This window comes from Neodiprion pinetum, chromosome 1, assembly GCF_021155775.2.
Source record: "Neodiprion pinetum isolate iyNeoPine1 chromosome 1, iyNeoPine1.2, whole genome shotgun sequence".
Taxonomy (NCBI): domain Eukaryota; kingdom Metazoa; phylum Arthropoda; class Insecta; order Hymenoptera; family Diprionidae; genus Neodiprion; species Neodiprion pinetum.
The window spans coordinates 18,448,520-18,471,515 of NC_060232.1; the positions used below are offsets into that span (position 1 = coordinate 18,448,520).

General features: G+C 44.4%; 1 protein-coding gene across 1 annotated transcript in view; it reads right to left on the bottom strand.

The window, feature by feature from the left end:
- The window catches only part of LOC138190738 (two pore potassium channel protein sup-9-like), a 1,051,447-nt gene that overhangs the window by 131,081 nt on the left and 897,370 nt on the right, over positions 1–22,996 (bottom strand). The gene's annotated exons all lie outside the window — the stretch shown is intronic.

Genomic DNA, 22,996 nt, shown 5'->3' on the forward strand with positions numbered 1-22,996 from the left:
TGAATTGCCTATCTCTATACAGAGTGTCCCAATTTCAAGTACGCATTACGTTTTCAGCCGAACTAACATTTCAATTGGAAAATGTGTCTTACAAAAGTTGTTCGGTTCAGAGGGGGACACATGAAGATTTTTTTGGTCCAGCATCGTAATTGGTGATGCTGTGGAGGATGCACCAGTTTTTTTAAATGGTATCATGCATTTTTCTCTCAACTGAAATATTCTTTATTTAAAAATCTACAATCTTCTCGGAACATGATTTTTTTCTAAATGAATAGTTCGTGAGATAGAACAGAAAAACAAATATTTTATTACTCCAAACTTTCTCTGTGATATGTGTGATATGTCGGAGCATCAGTAAGGTGACTACAGGTGTTCAAAAATACCACCATCAAGAGCAATACATGCTCTTACTCGCTTTCCGAAGTTCTGCACCGTTTTCGAAAGGATTGCCCTTGGAATGGCTCCGCACGCATTAGTAATTCTATTCATCATGTCAACCCTAGTCGTTCGAAGCTCCCGGTAAACAACATCTTTAAGAAATTCCCACAGGAAAAAATCAGGCGATGTGAGGTCCGGCGATCTTGGTGGCCACTCAACTGGACCTCCTCGACCGATCCAATTACCACCGCAGGTAGCCTGTAGATAATTCCTCACAATTCGGTGATAATAAGGAGGTGCTCCATCTTGTTGGAACCACATTCGTGCTCTTGTATCCAAGTCAACTTCTTCCAAAAGCTCTGGACAGATTGATCACCAACATCGGTGGAAATTAAATGTTTGGTGTGGGATCGTCAACGGATATCTTGTAGGGCCATATCACTTCGAGGGACCGGTGACTGGGCAAAGATATCTCAACTTTTTGCAGAACGCATTACCAGAGCTTTTGAAAGAAGTTGACTTGGATACAAGAGCACGAATGTGGTTCCAACAAGATGGAGCACCTCCTCATTATCGCCGAATTGTGAGGAATTATCTGCAGGCTACCTACGGTGGTAATTGGATCGGTCGAGGAGGTCCAGTTGAGTGACCACCAAGATCGCCGGATCTCACATCGCCCGATTTTTTCCTGTGGGGATTCCTTAAAGATGTTGTTTACCGGGAGCCTCCAACGACTAGGGTTGACATGATGAATAGAATTACTAATGCGTGCGGAACCATTTCAAGGGCAATCCTTTTGGAAACGGTGCCGAGCTTCGGAAAGCGAGTGAGAGCATGTATTGCTCTTGATGGTGGTATTTTTGAACATCTGTAGTCACCCCACTGATGCTCCGACATATCACACATATCACAGAGAAAGTTTGGAGTAATAAAATATTTGTTTTTCTGTTCTATCTCACGAACTATTCATTTAGAAAAAAAACATGTTCTGAGAAAATTGTAGATTTTTGAATAAAGAATATTTAATTGAGAGAAAAATGCGTGATTCCATTCAAAAAAACTGGTGCATCCTCCACAGCATCACCAGTTACGATGCTTGACCAAAAAAAAAATCTTCATGTGTCCCCCTCTGAACCGAACAAGTTTTGTAGGACACATTTTCCAATTGAAGAGTTAGTTCGGCTGAAAACGTAATGCGTACTTTAAATTGGGACACCCTGTATATATTATTTTATCTTGGAATTTTTTCAAAGCTATTATGAAAATTTGGTTATCAGTTAAGTGTTCAAGGTTTTCTACTCTAAATTCTAAAAAATTCGGAAGTCCTTTTGTGCAACATCCTAGGAGCAAGATTCTTTGTTTCGTAACGCGGGAGGATTTTCTTCCAATCTCGGTAAAATCCTTCTGAAATTTCTATGTTTATAGGCGAATATCTCGTAATCGGTTGCAGTTACGTAAACTATACTTCACTACATTTTGATAGAGCGTGAGATTACCTGAACGAATCTGTATTTAGATAGTTTATAAGTCGAATCGTTTACGAAAGAAAAAAATCGAAAATTTTCTCCTATTCTTTATGTGTTGTTTGAATGGAAAATGGAAAAACCAGAAGAGGCACCAGTAAATATGACGATCAAGAGCTCGTATTTGGATGAGATGTACTGTTTGAGATGCTCCAACGAAATTTCGATGGGCGTTTAACCAAAAAAAAAGAATTTCTTTTGGAACATCTTAATGGTAATGTATATGATACAGATATAAAATTCATCGCTGTCAATTTCCAGTCTCTTCATCGGTCTACACTTGCGTTACTATATTGTAAAGGATTCCCAAAATGCAGAACGATACTCACATATAACTTTATAATTCAGTCGGAATGTATATGAATTTGGACGACTTCTATTCAACAGCCGCCACAGTGGTCCGAAAGCCCGAATTCTTGGCCAAAACCCCCAAAACCGAAAGTTATCATCCGAGGTAAAGCTTCACATATTTGTCAATAGATAGCATTAGAGCTTTGAAATCCAAAAGGGCAGATGTTCATATTCATTCCATGGCCTGTGGTAAGCCCTCGAAAGTGACCATTGTCGAGACTCGCGCGGGACTGTGGTGTGTGCACGCTTTCGAGCGCGCGAAAAAAAAGGCTGAAGTTTTTTCAATTTTCATCAAAATCGAGTCAACCAAAATGGATATTATTCCTCAAGGTAAGTGAATTACATAAATTTTGTGAATGAACCAAGTTTCGGAATTTATGGCGATGATATTAATGATGCAATACGAGTGCTGCAAAATAACCTATTTCATTAAATTGCATTACTATCTGTAGAGAATTAGTTATGATCCCCGGAGATCCTGCGGAGATCTCAACGATTCCTAGTGTGAAAAAGTATAGAGAATGTGAAACCGTTGGCATCGCCTGCTCGTTTTTGCTCCATTGGTCAAAAATACGCATTCTTTGAAGCAGTGTTTTGTTGACTCGGTCGGAGCCTCGTGGCCCGCCTCGTGGGATTAGTGTAGCGGGGCGACGCAGACAACGTCATTCATCGAAACGACGTCGATGATGAGAATTCAGATAGCGATTAGTATGTATCTTTAAAAATTATGTTTTTTTGTTTTATAAGAAAAAAATCTGTATGAATTAAAGAAATTAATTTACAAAATATCACTTTTAACAAAGTTGTACCATTTTTCACGAAATATTCCCGCCATTTTCGGTCCACCATTTTTAATTTCGCATTTTTACATTCGTTTTCGGAATCGGCGACCCCAAAAACATTACTAGTATGAATTTCAGCGAATTGGTATCATTTTTCGCGAAAAACATCTGCTATTTAACGTCCGCCATTTTGAATTTTGCATTTTTGTTTTTTTTTCGGAATCAGTGACCCAAAAAACATTCGTACTATGAATTTCTAAAAATTCGTACCATTTTTTGTAAAAAATATCCGCCATTTCGGGGCCGCCATTTTGAATTTCGGATTTTTGCATTCGTTTTCGGAATCGGCGACCCCAAAAACATTACTAGTATGAATTTCAGCGAATTGGTATTATTTTTCGCGAAAAACATCCGCCATTCAACGTCCGCTATTTTGAATTTTGCATTTTTGTTTCTTTTTTCGGAATCAGCGACCCAAAAAACATTCGCACTATGAATTTCTAAAAATTCGTACCATTTTTTGTAAAAAATATCCACCATTTCGGGGCCGCCATTTTGAATTTCGCATTTTTGCATTCATTTTCGAAACCAGCAAGCCAAAAAACTATACGTATAGTAATACTAGCAATTTTCACTGAGAAATATTTGAGTTATTAGTTTTGACCAGGAATTCGGGCTTTTGGACCACTGTGAGCCGTGCCAAATCGCCAATTTTTTTGTAGGAAGCTTGGACCTCAAAGAAGAGAAGGTGCAAAAAAAAAGGGTGATTCTTTTTAGCATGTACATTCAGGATTTAACTGAAAAGAATAGGTTTAAAAAAAAAACCATGTTTTTCGAGGATATAAAATTTTAGCTTGTAAACAGATAAAAGTTCCGCCTTAAATATTTGAGTTATTCAAAATGTTCTTCAAGATTCTCATAGGTCTTAGCGAGACGCGTAATTTGAAAAAAAAATGTCAATATCTTTATTACAAGCCAAGACACAATCATTTTCACGTTTCTTTAATTTATTACTGTTTAAATCAACATTTTCGCGAAATTCAAGTTCGCGGGCATTCGTAATAGTGTTAGGCATAATATTTGATATTAGAGAAACCATTTTGAGCATTATTCTCATGGCAGATCATGATTGCATTCAGTCGCTCGCGCGCGTAATATACGGATGGCGGCGTCGGTGCCGCCGGGTGGCGTGGTTGGGGCGTGCGTCTCGCCCCGCGGCTCCTCTCGCGCGGCTTAGTTAACTATTTCCATATCTCCCTGATAAATTGTCTTGAACAAATTTTTTTTTTTGTTTTAACGTAGTTTTTTCTCATGAATTCAAAAATGTTCACGAAAATTGATATTCCCCATGCCTTTCGCGGCTCAGTTAACAAAAAATTAAAATTTTTTTTTTTGATTTAACGTAGTCTTTTCTCACGAATTCAAAAATGCTGATGAAAATTGATATTCTCTAAGCCTCGCGCGGCTTGGTTAATAATTTCCACATCTCCTCCATGAATTGTCGTGAAAAAAATTTTTTTTTTTAATTTTACATAGTTTTTTCTCACGAATTCAAAAATGCTCATAAAAATGAATATTCTCCAAGCCTCACGCGGCCCAGTTAACTATTTCCATACATCCGTTATGAATTGTCGTGAAATAATTTTTTTTACCACGATTTACAAGGAAGGTATGGAAACAGTTGATTTAGCCGCGCGAGGCTTGGAGAATATTAATTTTCATGAGCATTTTTGAATTCGTGAGAAAAAACTATGTGAAATTAAGAAAAAAAATTTTTTCACAACAATTTATAGGGGAGATATGGAAATTATTAACCAAGCCGCGCGAGGCTTAGAGAATATCAATTTTCATCAGCATTTTTGAATTCGTGAGTAAAGACTACGTTAAATAAAAAAAAAACAAAAAAATTGTTCAAGACAATTTATAAGGGAGATATGGAAATAGTTAACGAAGCCGCGCGAGAGGAGCCGCGAGGCGAGACGCAGGCCCCCACCACGCTATCCGGCGGCACCGACGCCGCCATTCGTATATTCCGCGCGCGAGCGACCGAATGCAATCATGATCTGCCATGAGATTAATGCTCAAAACGGTTTCTATAATATCAAATATTATGCCCAACAGTAGTGTATATACGCCGGTTCTGGACCAACACCCCCCCTATCTCCCCCCTAGCTCCCCCCTAGCTCCCCCCTAGCCCCCCCCCCCCCCCCGACTCACGGCGCACCCTCTCTCACGCCCCCCCCCCCCGGTCATTTTCGGCGGCTATTTTCATAGGATTTTGACACACACACACACACACACACACACACACACACACACACACACACACACACACACTGCGGCAGAAGAGAAACTGCTACCAGGCGCGTCTCCATGGGAATTGGAGAACGCTCGCTGTCCTTGGATGATACTAGGAGACTGAGTCTCTTAGTTAACAGGGTACAGAGGGTAGGGGCTAAATAAAATACACCCCCGTGAAACAAACTCCCCTTAAAAAGGGTTGGTCATACCACCTGACCTCAAGAGGGCAGGTCATCCCATCTGACGCTGCAACAAGAAGATCGTTCTCTGCTGTGACCCACCGGGAGTGTCCGGAACCTGTATCGTAGTTTCCGACGATACCGGCTAAGGCTGATGTGAGCTTGCTCTGCCGAGGTGTAAGTTATAGCAGTAGTTCAGGAGCCAGCCACTTCGGGCCTTGATCAGGAAGTACGCAGTGAGTGATAGAGATCGGAATCTTCACCGCCTCGAGCGAGTCTAGTCCGTCCGTGTATTCCGGGACTGGCTAAGTGTCGACTAGGCCCCAGGGAACTGGGGTAGGAGTACTACTATCTCCGAGGGTATACCCGTTCCTAGTTATGACAACCCGCTCCTCTCCGTACGATGCGCTGGTAATATTAAAAGGATATGAGTAATATAAAGGAAACAAACATGAGTGAGAACGGGTTACACGCCCAACAAGCAGCGATCGAAGCAGGCGCTGAGATGAAGAGAACGCAAGCACTGGAACGCCTCGAAACGCTGACCAGCGAATTGCATGAGTTTGTCAAATCAAAGGTCAACATCCACAAGGAGATAAAGAGCAAGACGACCAGTGTAGTCACCGCCCTTCGCAGATTTAAAACACTGGACGAAGAGTGGCAGTCGTCTCGACGACTCACTCCTCGTCTTACTCCGGAGAAGAACAGTCCACCTGCTGTGGAGATTGAAGGAGAATCAATGGACACCGGATGCGATGGTGACGGTGAATCTGTTGCTGAAGAAACAAGTGGAAGTGTCATCAAGTCTATCAAGAGAAAAAACCGAAACTCCCCGGGCTCAACAGATAACAGAATGACAAAGAAGAAGGACTTGAAACCAAGTCCTCTCAAAAACCTGACGAAGCAGAATGCTGAGAAAAAAGACGCGAATGTTTGGACAGATGTCCAAACGAAGAAAGAGAAAAGGAGGCTAGCCAAAGAGCAGCTCCTAAAAGAGTCTCTAAAGAAGACCAGGCCGGAGCCTAAGCGGAAAAAACCGCACAAATGGATCAGGCCCGACGCGCTGATCATCCGCCCAGCAGACAAGGCGAAGTATGCCGAGATATTGCGGCGTATTAAACAGGACGTTCCTGAAGACCAGGTCCGTGATACGGTCGACAAAGTACACAAGACCAACGCCGGAGACATGTTGATTACGCTCTCGAGGAAGAGCACCGACAAAGGCCAAGCCTTACAGAAGGCCATTGCGGGCATCCTCCAAGAAGACGCCAAAGTAGTCTGCAAAGGGCCACAGGAGACAATCGAGATTCGAGACACCGATGACACCACGACGAAGGAAGATATCCAGGCCGCCCTGAAACCGGAAGCTGGCGAGATACCACTAGAGGCAATAAAGATCCGTAATGCCTTTAGAGGTACGCAGATGGCTACAGTGACGCTACCAGCGACAACAGCACGAAAACTACTGGATGGAAACGGCAAGATCCGAATCGGTTGGGTTAACTGCCGAATAAGAGCGACGATGAGACCGGTTCAATGTTATAAATGTTGGCACTTCGGGCACATTGGATCCCAGTGTAAGGGCAAAGTTGACCGGTCTAAGCACTGCATAAGATGCGGAGAAGAAGGACACAAAATTGCGGACTGTAAAAATCCAGCCAAATGTGTATTATGCGCTGAGAAGAATAGCGAAGAAGTTGCTGCTCACCATGCCGGCACATATAGATGCCCGGTATTCCAAGAGGCGCTTCAGAAGAAGACAAGCAAGAAATAATGAAGATATTACAGCTCAACTTCAATCATTGTGAGACTGCGCATGACCTGCTTATGCAGACCGTGCGTCAACTACAGCTAGACTTAGTACTAATAGCAGAGCCGTACAGACACCTGAATAACCAACCTTGGGAATCTGACAGCACCACCAAAGCTGTCATCTGGTCCTGTGGCAAATTTCCTTTCCAGAGCGTAGTGAGCAATAATAGCAACGGCTTTGTAGCAGCATCTGTTAACGGTATCCGCTTTTATAGCTGCTATGCACCACCTAGCCTCTCTATTGCTGATTTCACAGAATTCCTGGATCGACTTACTGAGGATGCAAAGCAGTACTACCCAGTAGCAATAGCCGGAGACTTCAACTCCTGGGCGGTAGACTGGGGCAGCAAGCAGACCAATGCGCGAGGCGAAGCATTACTTGAAGCAATGGCCACGCTGGACGTAGTTCTCCTTAACATTGGCGAAACACCAACATACACCAAGGGAGAGGCTAGTTCGATAATAGACCTCACATTCGTCAGCAGCAGTCTATTGAGAGGAAGCTATTCTTGGACAGTTATGAACACCTACACCGCCAGCGACCACAATGCAATACTTTGGGAAATATCGGCTGGTCGGAACCCTCGAAGAGCAACTAGACAAACTAATGCAGTTGGATGGAAAGTAAAAGACTTTGACTCGGAAGCTTTGGTAGTAGCATTAGACAAGGACTCGACCATCACAGGAGATGCTGAGGAGAAGACGAAGAACCTAATGACGAAAATCACCCAGGCGTGTGACACCTGCATGCCTCGTAAGCGTGGTATAAATCAAAGACCTTCGGTGCATTGGTGGAATGATCAGATTAGCGCCCTCAGAACAGCTTGTCTCAAGAAAAGAAGAACATCGCAACGTGGCTATCGAAGACCTAACTCGGTGGAGCTGGTCGCGGAGTACAAAAAGGCCCGCCGAGAACTGAACAAGGCCATCAAAGATAGCAAAAAACGCTGCTGGAAGGAACTTGTCGAAGAAGTAGAAAGGGACCCATGGGGCAGACCGTATAAGGTGGTCATGACCCACCTGAAATACCAGCCAATACCGTCACCTACGTGTCCACAGCTCCTAGAGAGGATCATCTCAACGCTGTTTCCGCGGCAACGTGAGTTTATATATTCATCACTGCAGATTAATTCTGAAGACATTCCACCTGTCACAGAAGAAGAACTGATGGAGGCATGCAATCGCGTAGGGAATAATAAGGCGCCGGGATTGGATGGGATCCCAAATATTGCACTAAAAACATCTATTAAAGCAGCGCCAAAATTATTCTTAGAGACCTACGACTCATGTCTCAAAGAAGGGATCTTTCCTCGAAGATGGAAGCAACAGAGACTAGTACTGCTTCCCAAAGGAAAAAAGCCACCAGACGAGCCATCATCTTACCGCCCACTCTGCATGCTAGACACGGCGGGTAAGATATTAGAACGAATCATCCACCAGAGAATAGACGCTGTAGTCGATCCACTCCTATCAGAAAATCAGTATGGTTTCCGGAAAGGACGATCAACCCTGGATGCTATCGACCTGGTTGTCAATACAGCCAAGGAAGCGATAGCCGGAAAGAGATGGAGACGTGGTACAAAAAAGTACTGTTTGGTAGCAGCATTGGACATCAAGAATGCTTTCAACTCCGCCAATTGGGACTGCATCATGCGGGCCCTCGAAGAGAAACAAGTTCCAGGATACCTGTGTAGGATGGTAGCAAGCTACTTCACGAGCAGGGTCCTTAGATATGACACACAGAGTGGTCCTGAGGAGTATAATATTACCGGTGGTGTGCCACAAGGCTCAGTCCTAGGCCCGCTACTATGGAACGTCATGTACGATGGTCTCCTGAAAATAGCAGTGCCAAAAGAAGTCAAACTGGTAGCATATGCCGATGATGTAGCCGTGGTGATTGTCGCGAAACATCTGGAAGAAATAAATCTGGCCTTTGATATCACATTTAGCCGGATCAACCGTTGGATGGATATGATGAACTTGGAGCTAGCCAAGCACAAAACTGAAGCGGTGCTCATCACCAGCAGAAAGATTGTCGAAAACATCAAGCTGAATGTCGGCGAGCATGAGATCACATCGCAACCATTTATCCGATATCTGGGAGTGATGCTTGATGCCCGACTGAACTTTAAGCAACAGGTCGAACACGTAAGTGCTAAAGCATCAGCGGTGGTAACCAGTCTATCAAGACTGATGCCGAATGTTGGAGGCCCGAAGCAGAGCAGGAGACTATTGTTGTCTTCAGTAGTCACATCAGTGCTCACATATGGAATATCCGTTTGGGCAGACGCGCTGGAGACCCAAGAATCATGGAGGAAAGCCGGACCGGTTTACCGATTAAGTGCACTAAGAGTTGCAAGCGCCTTTCGCACAATATCCGAGGAAGCAGTGTGCGTCATTTCTGGAACTCTGCCTCTTAGAGTTCTAGCTGAGGAAAGACGGAACCTATACCACCGAAAGAGGTCATCTACACTGAGCGCTAAAGATCTGAGAACTGAAGAGCGACGATATAGTATTGCAAGATGGCAACAACTATGGGATGCTGCAGAAAAGGGAAGATGGACATATCGACTTATACCAAGGATTGACGTTTGGCTGGGCCGGAATCACGGCGAGGTCAACTACTATTTGACACAGATGCTGTCAGGACACGGCTGTTTCCGGGCATATCTCCATCGCTTTAAGCATGATGATTCTCCAGAGTGCCCGGCCTGCCCAAGAGTTGCTGAAAATGCAGAGCACGTTTTTTTTGAGTGCCCTCGTTTTATCCCTCAGCGTGATGAGTTAGAGAAGATCCTGAACAAGAGAATCACACCAGAGTCAATAGTAGAAGAAATGCTGCCAACCGAAGCTGCCTGGAACGCCACATGCACGTTTGCTACCGAAGTGCTTACAGAGTTGCGTTCCATTGAAGGAAGAAGAACAGAAAACAAGATCTAGAAGGAAGGAAGTAATAACACCTTAGCTACCAGAAGGAAGAGCAGCAGCTAAACCTCCCCCTGCGAAGTAATACTTCACAGTCGTACCGCAGGGGATCAGAGGAGAGAAGAAAAAGGGGTTTAGGGTTTAGTGAGTAGTAGCTAGTGTCAAGTTTTCTTTGTATGGCGCTAGTTGAGTCTCACATATCCAGGCGAATAATATATGCAGTCCACCTATGCAAAACATCTGAGGAAACATCTATGCCTGGAATGCGTAAAAGCATTCCCCCCCCTTAATAAAAAAAAAAAAAAAAAAAAAAACACACACACACACACACACACACGCACACGCACACGCACACGCACACGCACACATGCACGCACACACACACATGCACGCACATGCACGCACGCACGCAAAATAATTCCTGTCGAGACTTGTTTGGCGCCGGAAAGCCGCACATAAATCAGATAAGGTAAGAACCCGCTAGATCTATTGAAAAAATTCCAGGAAATGACCCCTAAAGGAAGGTTTAAAATGGCGTTTTGAATGCTTTTAACAATTTTTTTATTTAACACCAATTACATTTAGTTTTCTTATTGTATTCTCAATTATCTTATTCGAAATTTTAACGAGTAAAATTATACATATTATTTTCAATATCCATATTAATTAAACATATTGTTATTCCAAAATTGACTTAAACCAATTTTTTAACAGTACCACTGATCGGATTGTATTCAACAATGCGATCATGCAAGATCATGCAGTAGGCAGAAGTGTGTGGTGGGAACGTAGTGCTAGAGTCAAATTCCAATCGAATGTCCACAGGTCCCCAGTTTTCAATGTTTCGTTCTGCTTGGAGCAATCGATGACGATAAGGGGAGCTTGGTTTGTAAATTCACGCCTCGATAGCAAAGGCCCAGCTTCTTTGTTATAGTAGCTCATTTGAAACCGAACATACATATCATTGAGAATGGCGGGGGATGTGCAGGCTCGGACTTGTTCGCTATAAAGAGTCGTAAAACCCAAAACTGTGTGTACACATACCATCCGGTGAAGAGCGGGCAAGATAAGATTTTTCTTAGACCAAACACTGTTCGCTACCTGCTTTTCGTTGACCGATTTTTCACACCACATGGCCCACGCTGCTTAAAGACTCATAAAACTCAAAAACTACATTAGGCGGCGGTGGGTTCGTGGAGAGGGGGAGGGGAAGGGGGTGAAAACCTGTTCCAACACGCTTTAAGGCAAGATGCAGCTGCGGAACTGGGTGACTTCAAACTGGCAGATAAACCGCAAAAATTTAGGGATGGTGGGGGCGGGGACTGCGGACCCCAGCCATATTTAGCGTCACTTTTTACATGAATTTCATCATCTCTGCAGAGTCGGGAGGGCAATAAAACCCAAAAATTTAGGGATGGCGGGTCGGATAAAGGGCGGACCCAGTCGTCTCTGACGTCATTTTTCCCTCCGAGATGCGCAGAACGCAGTGCGCACCGCATCTCTGACGTCATTTTACCCTCCGATATGCGCAGAACGCAGTGCGCACAGTTCCCAAATTCTTGCGATCTATCGGCCTATATACATATAAGCTCAACGCATCCGATGCAGCTCGTCAGTCTTACACGATACGTGCAAGTCAAAAAAGTTATACAAAGTTCAGCTTATATCAACGTCAAAGTCATGGCAGTCGAAGCGTATATGGGACTTGCGGAGCAGATGGAGAGGACGTACAATTTGCTGAGAGAGCAACCACCCGGAGAAGAGAATGACGCTGTCATCAATCATTGGATTGATATTGGAATTGCGAATATCCAAGTTCTGCGCGATATTTCCATGCAACGAGGAACAACCGTTGGTGCGAAAATACGGATCCAACATACGATCGCACTCCTGCAATCTTGGGTGACGAAGATCAAGCAGTTGCAGCAGCGCACAGTGGTGACGGGTGGAAATATCGGTACTCCTGCGGGTGTACAATGGGACGACGTGGATAGCGCTTTTGCCAGCCGAATCAGAACGGGGGTTGTCACAAATCTCCGTCTTAAAAATTTGGACGCCTTTCTGGACGATGTGCAGCGCGTCGTCACCGAGAAGTTGGAGCTGATACTGCGCGAGGAGGGAAATGTGAAGGTTAACCTCATATTATCGTGCAAATTCGAAAATGCCAAGCACGAAGAGATCTCCACTGAAGTTGAGAGTTTCAACACCTCTAACGTGGCGATTCTCCTCCCATCAAGCGATATAAATGGTTGGTTTATACGTGCACGGGGTGATCTGCAGTCAAAGGTGGAAGATTTCGAGCAACGCGATTCCGGCTGGAGTATGATTGAGATCCTTAACATCGCTGTAAATATCAATCGCTACCAGCCTCTCGCCGCGGGGGCTTCAACATTCGTCGACCTGCCCCAAGACATTCGACATAAAAAGGCTGTGATTAACGTGAGGAACGAGGACGAAAGATGCCTTCTCTGGTCCGTCACAGCAGCCCTCCACCCGGTCAACACCCACACCAATAGGACTCGCAACTATCGTCGATATATTTCCGAGTTGGACTGTACAGGTATCAATTTCCCTGCTACTCTACATGATGTGGAAAAGCTTGAGAGATTGAATAATTTGCGCATCAATGTATATGGTATAGAATCTCAAACTTTTTCGCATCATGCAAAATCAAATAAAAGCGTCATCGTGCCAATTTATTTGAGTAAAAATTTGCATAGCTTAAACATTGACACGATTCATCTTCTAATGGTTGAGAGTAATCCGGAAGACGATATGACTGGTGAGTTTGCACCGAGATTCCACTTTGCTTGGATTAAAGATCTTTCCCGATTGGTGAGCAAACAATTGTCCATTCATGAACACAAAACGTTTTTATGTGACAGATGTTTGTGCCACTTTGGCGCGAAACATGTCTACGTGTTTAGAGAAAAACTGCGAACTCTTAATTCGAGAATGACGCGAGGGAGAAGTGACGGGATGCTTGGGAATGTTGCAACAAATTATAATTGAGTACTCGACACGTAAAATAATACTTCATTTATTAACACATGTTCCTCGATTGAGATATAGTTTCGGACAGAACGTGGTCATCGCGACAGCTCCGTTGTTGGGCGAAGCACACGCAAACATATACAATAAACATGAGGATAGAAAAAACAAAACAAAACAAGTGTGGAATCGGCGAATTTTGGCGTTGAAGCGATACTTTGCCATAACATTTCGCCCGCCTTGACAAGCTTGAGGAAGATTGATAATGATGTAGAATAGGCAGAGTATCGATTAGTCCGCAGGAGTGTCCTTCGGTTTGTCAGTATCAGGACTCTGTAGAAGGCATAGCTTGACGATTGGTCGTTTATACGTCGAATGCTGAGTACGGACACTCACAACGCGAATAAGACCATCTTTTCCGGGGTGCAGCTCGACGACTCGGCCAAGGGCCCATTTGGTTGGTGGATATCGCTCGTCCTTGATGAGAACGAGAGAATTAATTTTCAATGCGTTCGTGCGGTAATGCCATTTTGCACGCAGTTGCATCTGTTGTAAATATTCCGTACTCCAACGGGACCAAAAATGCTCCAGCATTTGTCTCAACAACTGCCATCGGGATAACCGAGAGGTTGGAAGATGGCCGAGAGATGGTTCCGGGATGGCATTAAGAGCGGAACCGATCAGAAAATGTCCCGGAGTGAGCGCATAAAGGTCTGATGGGTCGTCTGAAAGTGCACAGAGCGGGCGAGAGTTCAAAACTCCCTCTATCTGTGCGAGTAACGTAGCGTACTCTTCGTACGAGAGTCGTGAGTCGCCAATGACTCTTTTGAGGTGAAATTTTACGGATTTTACGGCGGCTTCCCACTTTCCCCCAAAATGAGGGGCAGAAGGGGGGTTGAATTTCCATAAAGTTCCATCGTTTGCTAGAGAGGTAGCGATAGTAGAGAATTCTTTGGACGTTGCTTTGAAGAGTCTTCGCAATTCCGCGTCTGCGCCGATGAGGTTTGTCCCGCAGTCACTCGTTAAGGTCTCGCAAATCCCTCGGCGGCTCGTGAACCTCTTGTATGCTGCTATGAATCCCTCTGAGGAGTAATCTGTAGCCATTTCTAAATGAATTGCGGAAGTCGAGAAGCAAACAAAGACGACTATATATCCTTTGTACGTTCTGGCACCGCGACCACGAAATGTCCGTAAGAAGATCGGACCGGCGTAATCAACTCCGGAGTTGATGAACGGGCGCACTTGACTGAATCGCGAGGGCGGTAATTGCCCCATCAGTTGATACCCGAGCATTGCGCGATTCCGTATACACGTAATGCATCGTCGTATGAAGCTACGGACTGGTACGCGGCCTCCAACTACCCAGTATTGGCTTCGGAGTGTGACGAGGGTAACTTGAGTACCCCCATGGAGAGTTTTTCGATGAGCTTGGTCTATGACAAGTGTAGTAAGGGAAGCTTCTTGCGGTAGTATTAATGGGTGCTTTTCGTCATAGTTGCATGGAGATTTGTGAAGACGGCCGCCAACTCGCAGCAAACCGTTGGAGTCGACAAACGGAGCCAGTCGCAGAAGACGGTTGGATCGCGGAAGTTGTTTTTCTTCTGAGAGAAGTTGTATCTCTGCGTTAAAATGCGCTGACTGGGTCGCCTTGACCCAAAAAAGACGCGCATGCTCAAGTTCGGCCGGCGTGAGAGGATTCTCTCTGCTGGGGGCGTCCTGCCTTTGTAGAAATTTTCGAGATGCTCGGAAACACCAAGCGGAAACGTGTAAGAGCTTTGTAAGGCTGGAATAGCGTTGTACGAGGTCCCATATGATGGTGCGATCGTCGGTGTTGACAATGTGTGCGTGTAATTTGCGGAGCTCAAGGGTGACCTCTGGATGGACTGGTGGATGCAATGAGAGCCACGATGATATATGCTGCGACAACCAAACGGGCCCATTCCACCAGAGGCTGTCTTCTTGTAACTGCCGCGGGCTAATGCCTCTTGACGCGCAATCGGCTGGATTTTCCTTGCCCGAGACATGGTGCCATTGAGATTGGTCAATTTCTCGAATTTCATTAACGCGGTTGCGGACATATTCCGTCCAACGAGACGGATCTCCACTGATGTAAGCCAGCGCAACGGTGGAATCCGTCCAGAGGTGAATCGTGGCGTTCTCGAGTTCGAGTACTTTTCGAAGGTGCGAGACGAGCCGAACTAGCAGCACGGCTGCAGATAGTTCCAGCCGCGGAATTGTCACTTTTTTTAACGGGGCTACCCTTGTTTTCGCCGCAACAAGTGATACTCGGATGTCGTTGCTTTCCGTAAGCAGGCGAAGAAAAACTACTGCACTCAGGGCACTTTGTGATGCGTCTGAAAAACCGTGCAGTTCGACGGACTGCGACGCTGCAAGGTTTGCTCGACTACCGAAATAACGTGGCACCGAGATAAGAGCAATATCCTTGAGTTCTTCTTCATAGATTCTCCAGCGAGTTGCAAGAATTTTGGGAAGTGGATCGTCCCAATTTAGACCAGCTGACCACAGCTCTTGAATGAAAATTTTTCCACGAACGACAACTGGGGCGATCCAACCGAGAGGGTCAAAGATCTGGGCAACTCGTGAGAGAACATTACGTTTAGTGGGTTGAGACTGTTGTTGCTGACGAGGCGAGGAGAATTTGAAGGAATCGGAATTTGCATGCCATAGGAGCCCGAGCGCTCGCACTGGATTGTTATCTTCAATGGAAACGAGCTGCGATATGTCCCTCTTTTCTTGCGGTATCTTTTCGAGTAATTCCTCGCAATTTGAGGTCCATTTTTGTAAGTTGAAGCAGCCACTGGCGAGGCACTCGTTGATTTGGCGAATCTTTTCTGTTGCTCCTTCAAGGTCGTCGGCTCCTGATAGAACGTCGTCGACGTAGATTTCTCGTTCGATGATGTTCACTGCGAGGGAAAATCGAGATTTTTCGTCAGCTGCGAGCTGTCGGAGTACGCGTAAGGCCAGATACGGGGCGCTTTTAAGTCCATAAGTTACCGTGCACAGTTGATATGTTGATACAGGATCCTGTGGATTGTTTCTCCATAGAATTCGCTGCAGATCCCAGTCGTCGGGATGTACTCCGATTTGACGGTACATCTTCTCGATGTCTGCTGTGAAAACATACGCGTATCGACGCCATCGAGTGATTACATCTGCGAGATCATTCTGAAGCTTAGCCCCAGCGTACTGTAAGCTGTTGATTGAGATTTTGCGTGTCGTAAGTGCAGATCCATTAAAAACGACTCGAATTTTCGTAGTTGTACTGTTCTCACGCACCACTGCATGATGCGGTAGATAAAAAACGCGTCCCGAAGCTTGGTCTGGATTAGGCACTAGAGTCATGTGTCCAAGACTCTCGTACTCCGCGAGAAAGTCTGAATAGGCGGTTTTTCTTGCCGGATCTGCCTCGAATTGTTTTTCTTGACGCGATAACGCAAAGAGCGCAGATCTCCGAGAGTCCCCAGGATTGTCTGGGAGTTGTTTAAGAGGAATACGTACGATGTACCGGCCTTCCGGTGAACGAGAGTGAGTCTCGACAAAATGCTGCTCGCATTGCGAGTCTTCTTCGGAGAGTAAAGTTTCGCTATTTGAGGTTGTTTCTTTTTGCAGCCAGAAACGTTAAAGAAGGCTGAGGAGTTCATGATCTACGGAACATTGAAATCCGTATGCCGATCCCCTTTTTTGAGGGGGGTCCTGTGACGGAATTGAACCCGATAGGATCCAGCCAAGGGCGGTTTGCTGAGCTATGGGGCTTTGTTGATCTCCTTTACGTAATCCTTTCTCGAGAATCACGCTATAGGCCTCTGCTCCAAGAAGAAGATCAATTGCTCGTGTTGAGGACGAGTCTGGATCGGCAAGTTCTAGATTTTCTAGATGAGGCCAGTTATTTTTGAGTACTCGACAAGGGGGAACGTAAAACGTTAGTTTTGCAAGTATGTATGCATCTACGGGAAGCGAAAACGTTTTGACGCGAGACTGGATATTGAGATTGACGAGTCCGCGCGCACTGACGGTGCGCTTGCCACCGATTCCGCGTATAGGCAGCGAGGTATTCTTTCTTGGCAAAGCTAAGCGTTGGGCGAGTGATTCTGTGACGAATGACACCTCCGATGCTTGATCGAGTAACGCTCTAATTATGAGTTCTTCCCCAGTACGAGAGGTGACCTTCACGAGCGCGGTTGCAAGCAGTACTGGTTTGTATTGGATCGTACTTGTAAGTGCAACGTTTGTAGAGACGGAGGTGCTAGGCTGATCATCGCGACCCGGGATCGCCGCACCGTCAGTTTGTTTGCTGGGCTCAGGTGTTTCCGATGGCGACGTGGCGCTGAAACCGGGAGCTCGTTGCTCCACGGCTTTCGAACGATGTATCGTGGTGTGATGTGGGCCAGTGCACACTTGACACCGCTTTGCTGTCCGACAGTTTCTGAATTGGTGCGCCCCGAGACAATTGAAACACAAATTTCGCTGTACGAGAAGCTCGCGCCGCTGATCCGGTGTTCTGTTGCGATACTCGGGACACGTTGAAATATAATGCGACTTTGTGCATAAGGCACAATTTAGCCCTGAGGGTACGGCCGTGGACTGCTTTGATTCGTTCTCGTTCGCTCGGTTGATATTTGTTTGATGTACTTTCGCGCTGCGTTGAGGATTGGATTTGGCGATTGGGTTAGAATGCGCCTTACGAGAGGTCGATACTCGATCGACGGCTTCCAGAGCACGAACACGGCTGAACAGGAATTGTTCGAGGTCATCGAATGACGCGGGGTCTGTTTGTGCTCCGATGTTGATTTCCCACGCCTTGAGTGACTCGGAGTCTAGTTTTCGCGCTGTCATGTACACGAGAATATGATCCCAATATTCAATTGGACTACCGAGGGATTTAAGCGCCCCGAGAGCGTCTTTCGTGTCGTTCAAAAGCTGCTTTAAGTCGACAGCTGACTCGTTATTTACACGGCGCGTCGAGAACAATGTCGCGAGATGGGCGTCGATCAGAACGCGTTTATTTTGGTACCGATTAACAAGAGTTTCCCAGGCGCGCCCAAAGTCGTCCCCAGCGACGGAAATATTTTTTAAGAGCAAGGACGCGTCTCCTGTCAGGCTCATTTTTAAATACTGCAGTTTTTCCACATTGGAAATGTCCTGATTCTGACCGACCATCACTTGGAATAAATCGTGAAATTCTGTCCATTCATTACACGACCCGGAGAATTTCGGTAAATTTATACGCGGTGGTTGTCGGGAAGTAAGGGCATTCCCCGGCGCTCCGTCGTGAGCAAGGGGCTCCGGGCCTCTCCACGATTTGATAAGCACGAGCATGTCTGCCTTATTAGTGAGAAATGCTTCCTCGCATGTAGCATAGAGATCATCTGAGAAGTACGGAAGCTCTGCCCTTTTTTCGGGCTCGATCGTTGTCAGCTGTTCGTGAGCTGTTTGGAATTTTTTCCAATTGTTTTCAAGAGCCTCTATTCGTGTTTGACAGTGTATGGGTGTTCGCTTCTTCGACTCGAGCTTCTCGAGATTTATGACAGCTCGACTGATATACCCAAACAAATCGTGTTGTGTTGCGATTAGTGAACTCGCCGTGACGGGCATCGTTTTTGCTGGAATCTCTTTCGCGGAATGTGACCTTGACTGTAGCCTCGAGTGTTGACAGTGCCGAGAATCCGGCAGCGATGAGGTGGCACGAATAACTATTACTAGAATATTCGTTACAGTTTTAACTTATACAACACTTTGCACTGTTCAATAGTTCAGACGTCCGATTCTGTTTCCTCTTTCCCGGTTTTCTCCGGCAGACACTGATTGGAGTATACAGACACGCGTAAACCGAAACGAGCCAAAGAAAAATGGGGAGGATTGAGTTTTTGGCGCTTACGATGCACTTCACTTTTCAGAACCACGCCTTTTCGGCTGTTTTAATTTCTATGCGAGACCGAACCGAAAATGCAATCTTCCAAGACCCTTCCGAAGCGCGCGCTCTCTCGAATCCGGCTCGAAGGACCAGAATATGTTTAGAGAAAAACTGCGAACTCTTAATTCGAGAATGACGCGAGGGAGAAGTGACGGGATGCTTGGGAATGTTGCAACAAATTATAATTGAGTACTCGACACGTAAAATAATACTTCATTTATTAACACATGTTCCTCGATTGAGATATAGTTTCGGACAGAACGTGGTCATCGCGACAGCTCCGTTGTTGGGCGAAGCACACGCAAACATATACAATAAACATGAGGATAGAAAAAACAAAACAAAACAAGTGTGGAATCGGCGAATTTTGGCGTTGAAGCGATACTTTGCCATAACACTACGACAATCACCGAAAAGATTGTATTACGCTAAATAAAGTACGCATGGAATTTCCCAAGTGTAAAGATTTAAAATTTTCCAATTTTCAAAACAAAGGCACCGTTCCGTTTGCCGTATACGCCGATCTCGAATGTATATTAATCCCTGAACCTGTGGATGAATTTGAACTCGTAAGACTTGTGAAATTCAAAAGCATATCCCGCACAGTGTAGCGTACTATGTACATTGCGCGTACGATGAGACTTTATCAGAGTTCCACGGTAAACGCGGTGTCGATTGCATAGATTGGTTTATGAAACAGCTTAAAGATTTATCAATTCAAGTAGAGTCACGCATCAAAAACATAATTCCGATGAAGTCTCTTACCCAAGTGCAACGCGATCGTCACATGCGCGCAAAGAATTGTTATATTTGTGAAAAACCGTTTACCCCTGAGGAGAAAAAGTGTTACGATCACTGTCACTTCACGGGTAAATATCGTGGTCCTGCTCATAATCGGTGTAATTTGAATTTCAGAGAGACGCACACAATTCCAATAGTTTTCCACAATTTGTCCGGTTACGATTCTCACTTTTTAATAAAATCCCTCGCGTCAACTTTTCCCGGTAAAATTACACTGCTACCCATAAATAAGGAAAAATATATATCCTTCACGAAACGCGTCGATGGAACAATGATGCACTTGAGATTCATCGATTCGTTCCGATTTATGGCTAGCAGCATCGATAAACTTTCCAAATATTTGACCGATACCGATAAACGCATAACACGTAAATTTTATAATAACCCGACTCAGTTCAGTTTGATGACCCGCAAAGGCGTTTTTCCCTATGAATACGTCGATTGTTGGGGGAAACTCGATGAACCGCGATTACCTGCAAAGAAGCATTTCTACTCGCACCTCTGCGATGCAAATATTTCGGACACCGATTACGAGCACGCGCAAACTGTTTGGAGGGATTTCCATTTAGAGTCATTGGGGGGCTATTCAGATTTATATTTAAAGACCGATGTTCTTTTGATTGCCGATATTTTCGAAAATTTCCGCGCTAGTTGCTTCAAAACATACGATTTAGATCCGTTGCACTACTACACTGCACCGGGACTTGCTTTTGACGCGATGCTCAAGCATACTAATGTAAATTTGCAACTTTTAGACAACCCTGAAATGGTGTTATTTATTGAAAGAGCCATTCGAGGCGGCGTAGCGCAATGTTCTAATCGACACGCCCGGGCCAATAATAGATTCATGGGTACAGATTTTGATCCAAACAAAGCGGAATCGTATCTCATGTATTTTGACGTGAATAACCTGTACGGTGCAGCTATGAGCGTGCATTTACCAATCGGTTCGTTCCAGTGGGAGTATCAGCACATCGATGTAACGAACCATCCGGACGATTCGCCGATCGGTTACTTTCTGGAGGTAGATTTGGACTACCCTGTAGAACTCCACGAGGATCACAAAGACTTACCTCTTTGTCCCGAACATTTTACTCCTCCAGGTAGTAAAAATGCCAAACTCGCGACCACCCTTCACCCCAAAACAAAGTATATATTGCACTATAGAAATTTAAAGCAGTGTTTGAGTTTAGGATTGAAATTAACGAAAGTGCATAGAATTTTGAAGTTTGCGCAATCTCCATGGCTCGAGCCTTACATCACGCTCAATACAGACATGCGTAAGCAATCTAGGAATGAATTTGAGAAAAACTTTTACAAACTCATGAATAACGCTGTGTTCGGCAAGACTATGGAGAATGTGCGAAATCATAAAGATGTTAAATTGGTTACAAAATGGGAGGGAAAAGGTGGTGCGAGAACGCTTATTGCCCGAGCAAACTTTCACAGCTGCACCGTATTTGACACTGATATGGTTATGATTGAAATGAATCGTGTCAAAGTTCACTTCACCAAACCTATTTACGTCGGCGCATCAATTCTAGATCTGTCAAAAATCTTTCTCTACGATTTCCACTATAATTATATTAAAACCAACTTTTCGAATAAACAGGCTAAATTGATGTATACCGACACAGACAGCCTTATTTATCAATTCAATGTGCCTAATATCTACGATATCATCAAACGTGATGTAGATACAATGTTTGACACCTCTGACAATGTGTATGGTATTCCCCTTAAAAACAAAAAACAACTAGGGCTAATGAAGGACGAAAATAATGGTAAAATTATGACAGAGTTTGTGGGACTGCGAGCAAAGCTGTACACATTTACTACGATGGGTGAGGATGGGGAAAAATATGACAGTGGCGTAAAAGTGAGTAAGCGTGACAAGGGTGTAAGAAATTCATCGATAAATAGCATCACGTTTGATGATTATAAGCGCTGTCTGACGGCTTACCGAGAGTTGACTCTTCCACAGTGTTTAATACGCAGCAAAAAACACGAAGTAAGCACGATCGTACAAAAAAAATTGGCTCTGAGTTGGCAGGATGACAAGCGGCAATTGATACCTGGACAGACCGACACCGTACCTTGGGGGTTTGTCCCAGCCCCCCAATAGCTATAGGATAAACTTTAAACATAGAATTGATGTAAGCATTTGATGTTTGACGCCTCGAACGATCCACCATCGGGCGGAAACGTTTCATGATCAATACGATATTTAATGGATTTGAAGTTTCAAAATGCGAATTCATATACTCAACAATTGTTTATTTATTTATTATTAATATATCAAGCAATTATTAATATTTATTCGTTTACCACGAGAAAAGTTTTCAGAAAATGAAAAAAAATTTTCAGGAAACGAAAAAAACTTTTCAGAAAATGAAAAAAAGTTTTCAGAAAACGAAAAAAAGTTTTCAGAAAATGAAAAAAAGTTCTCCAAAAAATAAAATGTGTAATAATCGTATGGCAAAATTGCATATTATCATTATTATTATCACTATTATTATTATCATTATTATTATTATTATTATTATTTTCGTAGTACAGAGTATGGCACATGTGCGCACAAAGGAGATAAAATGTGGAAATATTTGTATATTCAAAATCTTTTATTGTAATTCGGAAAATACATACAAATTATGTTACATGTCTGTTTTATTCATCCAACTATTGTGCGAATTATCAAAACCCAACCACTTCACATAGAACAGATTCCCCCGTTTGCGTAACACTTTCTCCACAAGGTAGCCGTCGGGATATTTCACTTTGGTGAGCTCTTCCTCGTAGAAGCCCCCCTCGATGGGATGATCTTGATAATCGGTAAGTTTGTAGGTGGGTGGATTGGTATTTTTCACCTCACTCACGGTGAATATTTCTGTCGTCCAATTGGGTGTATAGCCTTTTTCGAATACATTCTTGTACTTGCTGATTCGAACTCGATCGCCTACACTGAATTTCCGCGCTCGATCACTTCGTTTGATTTGCCGAGGCTTGTACACGCTACGATAC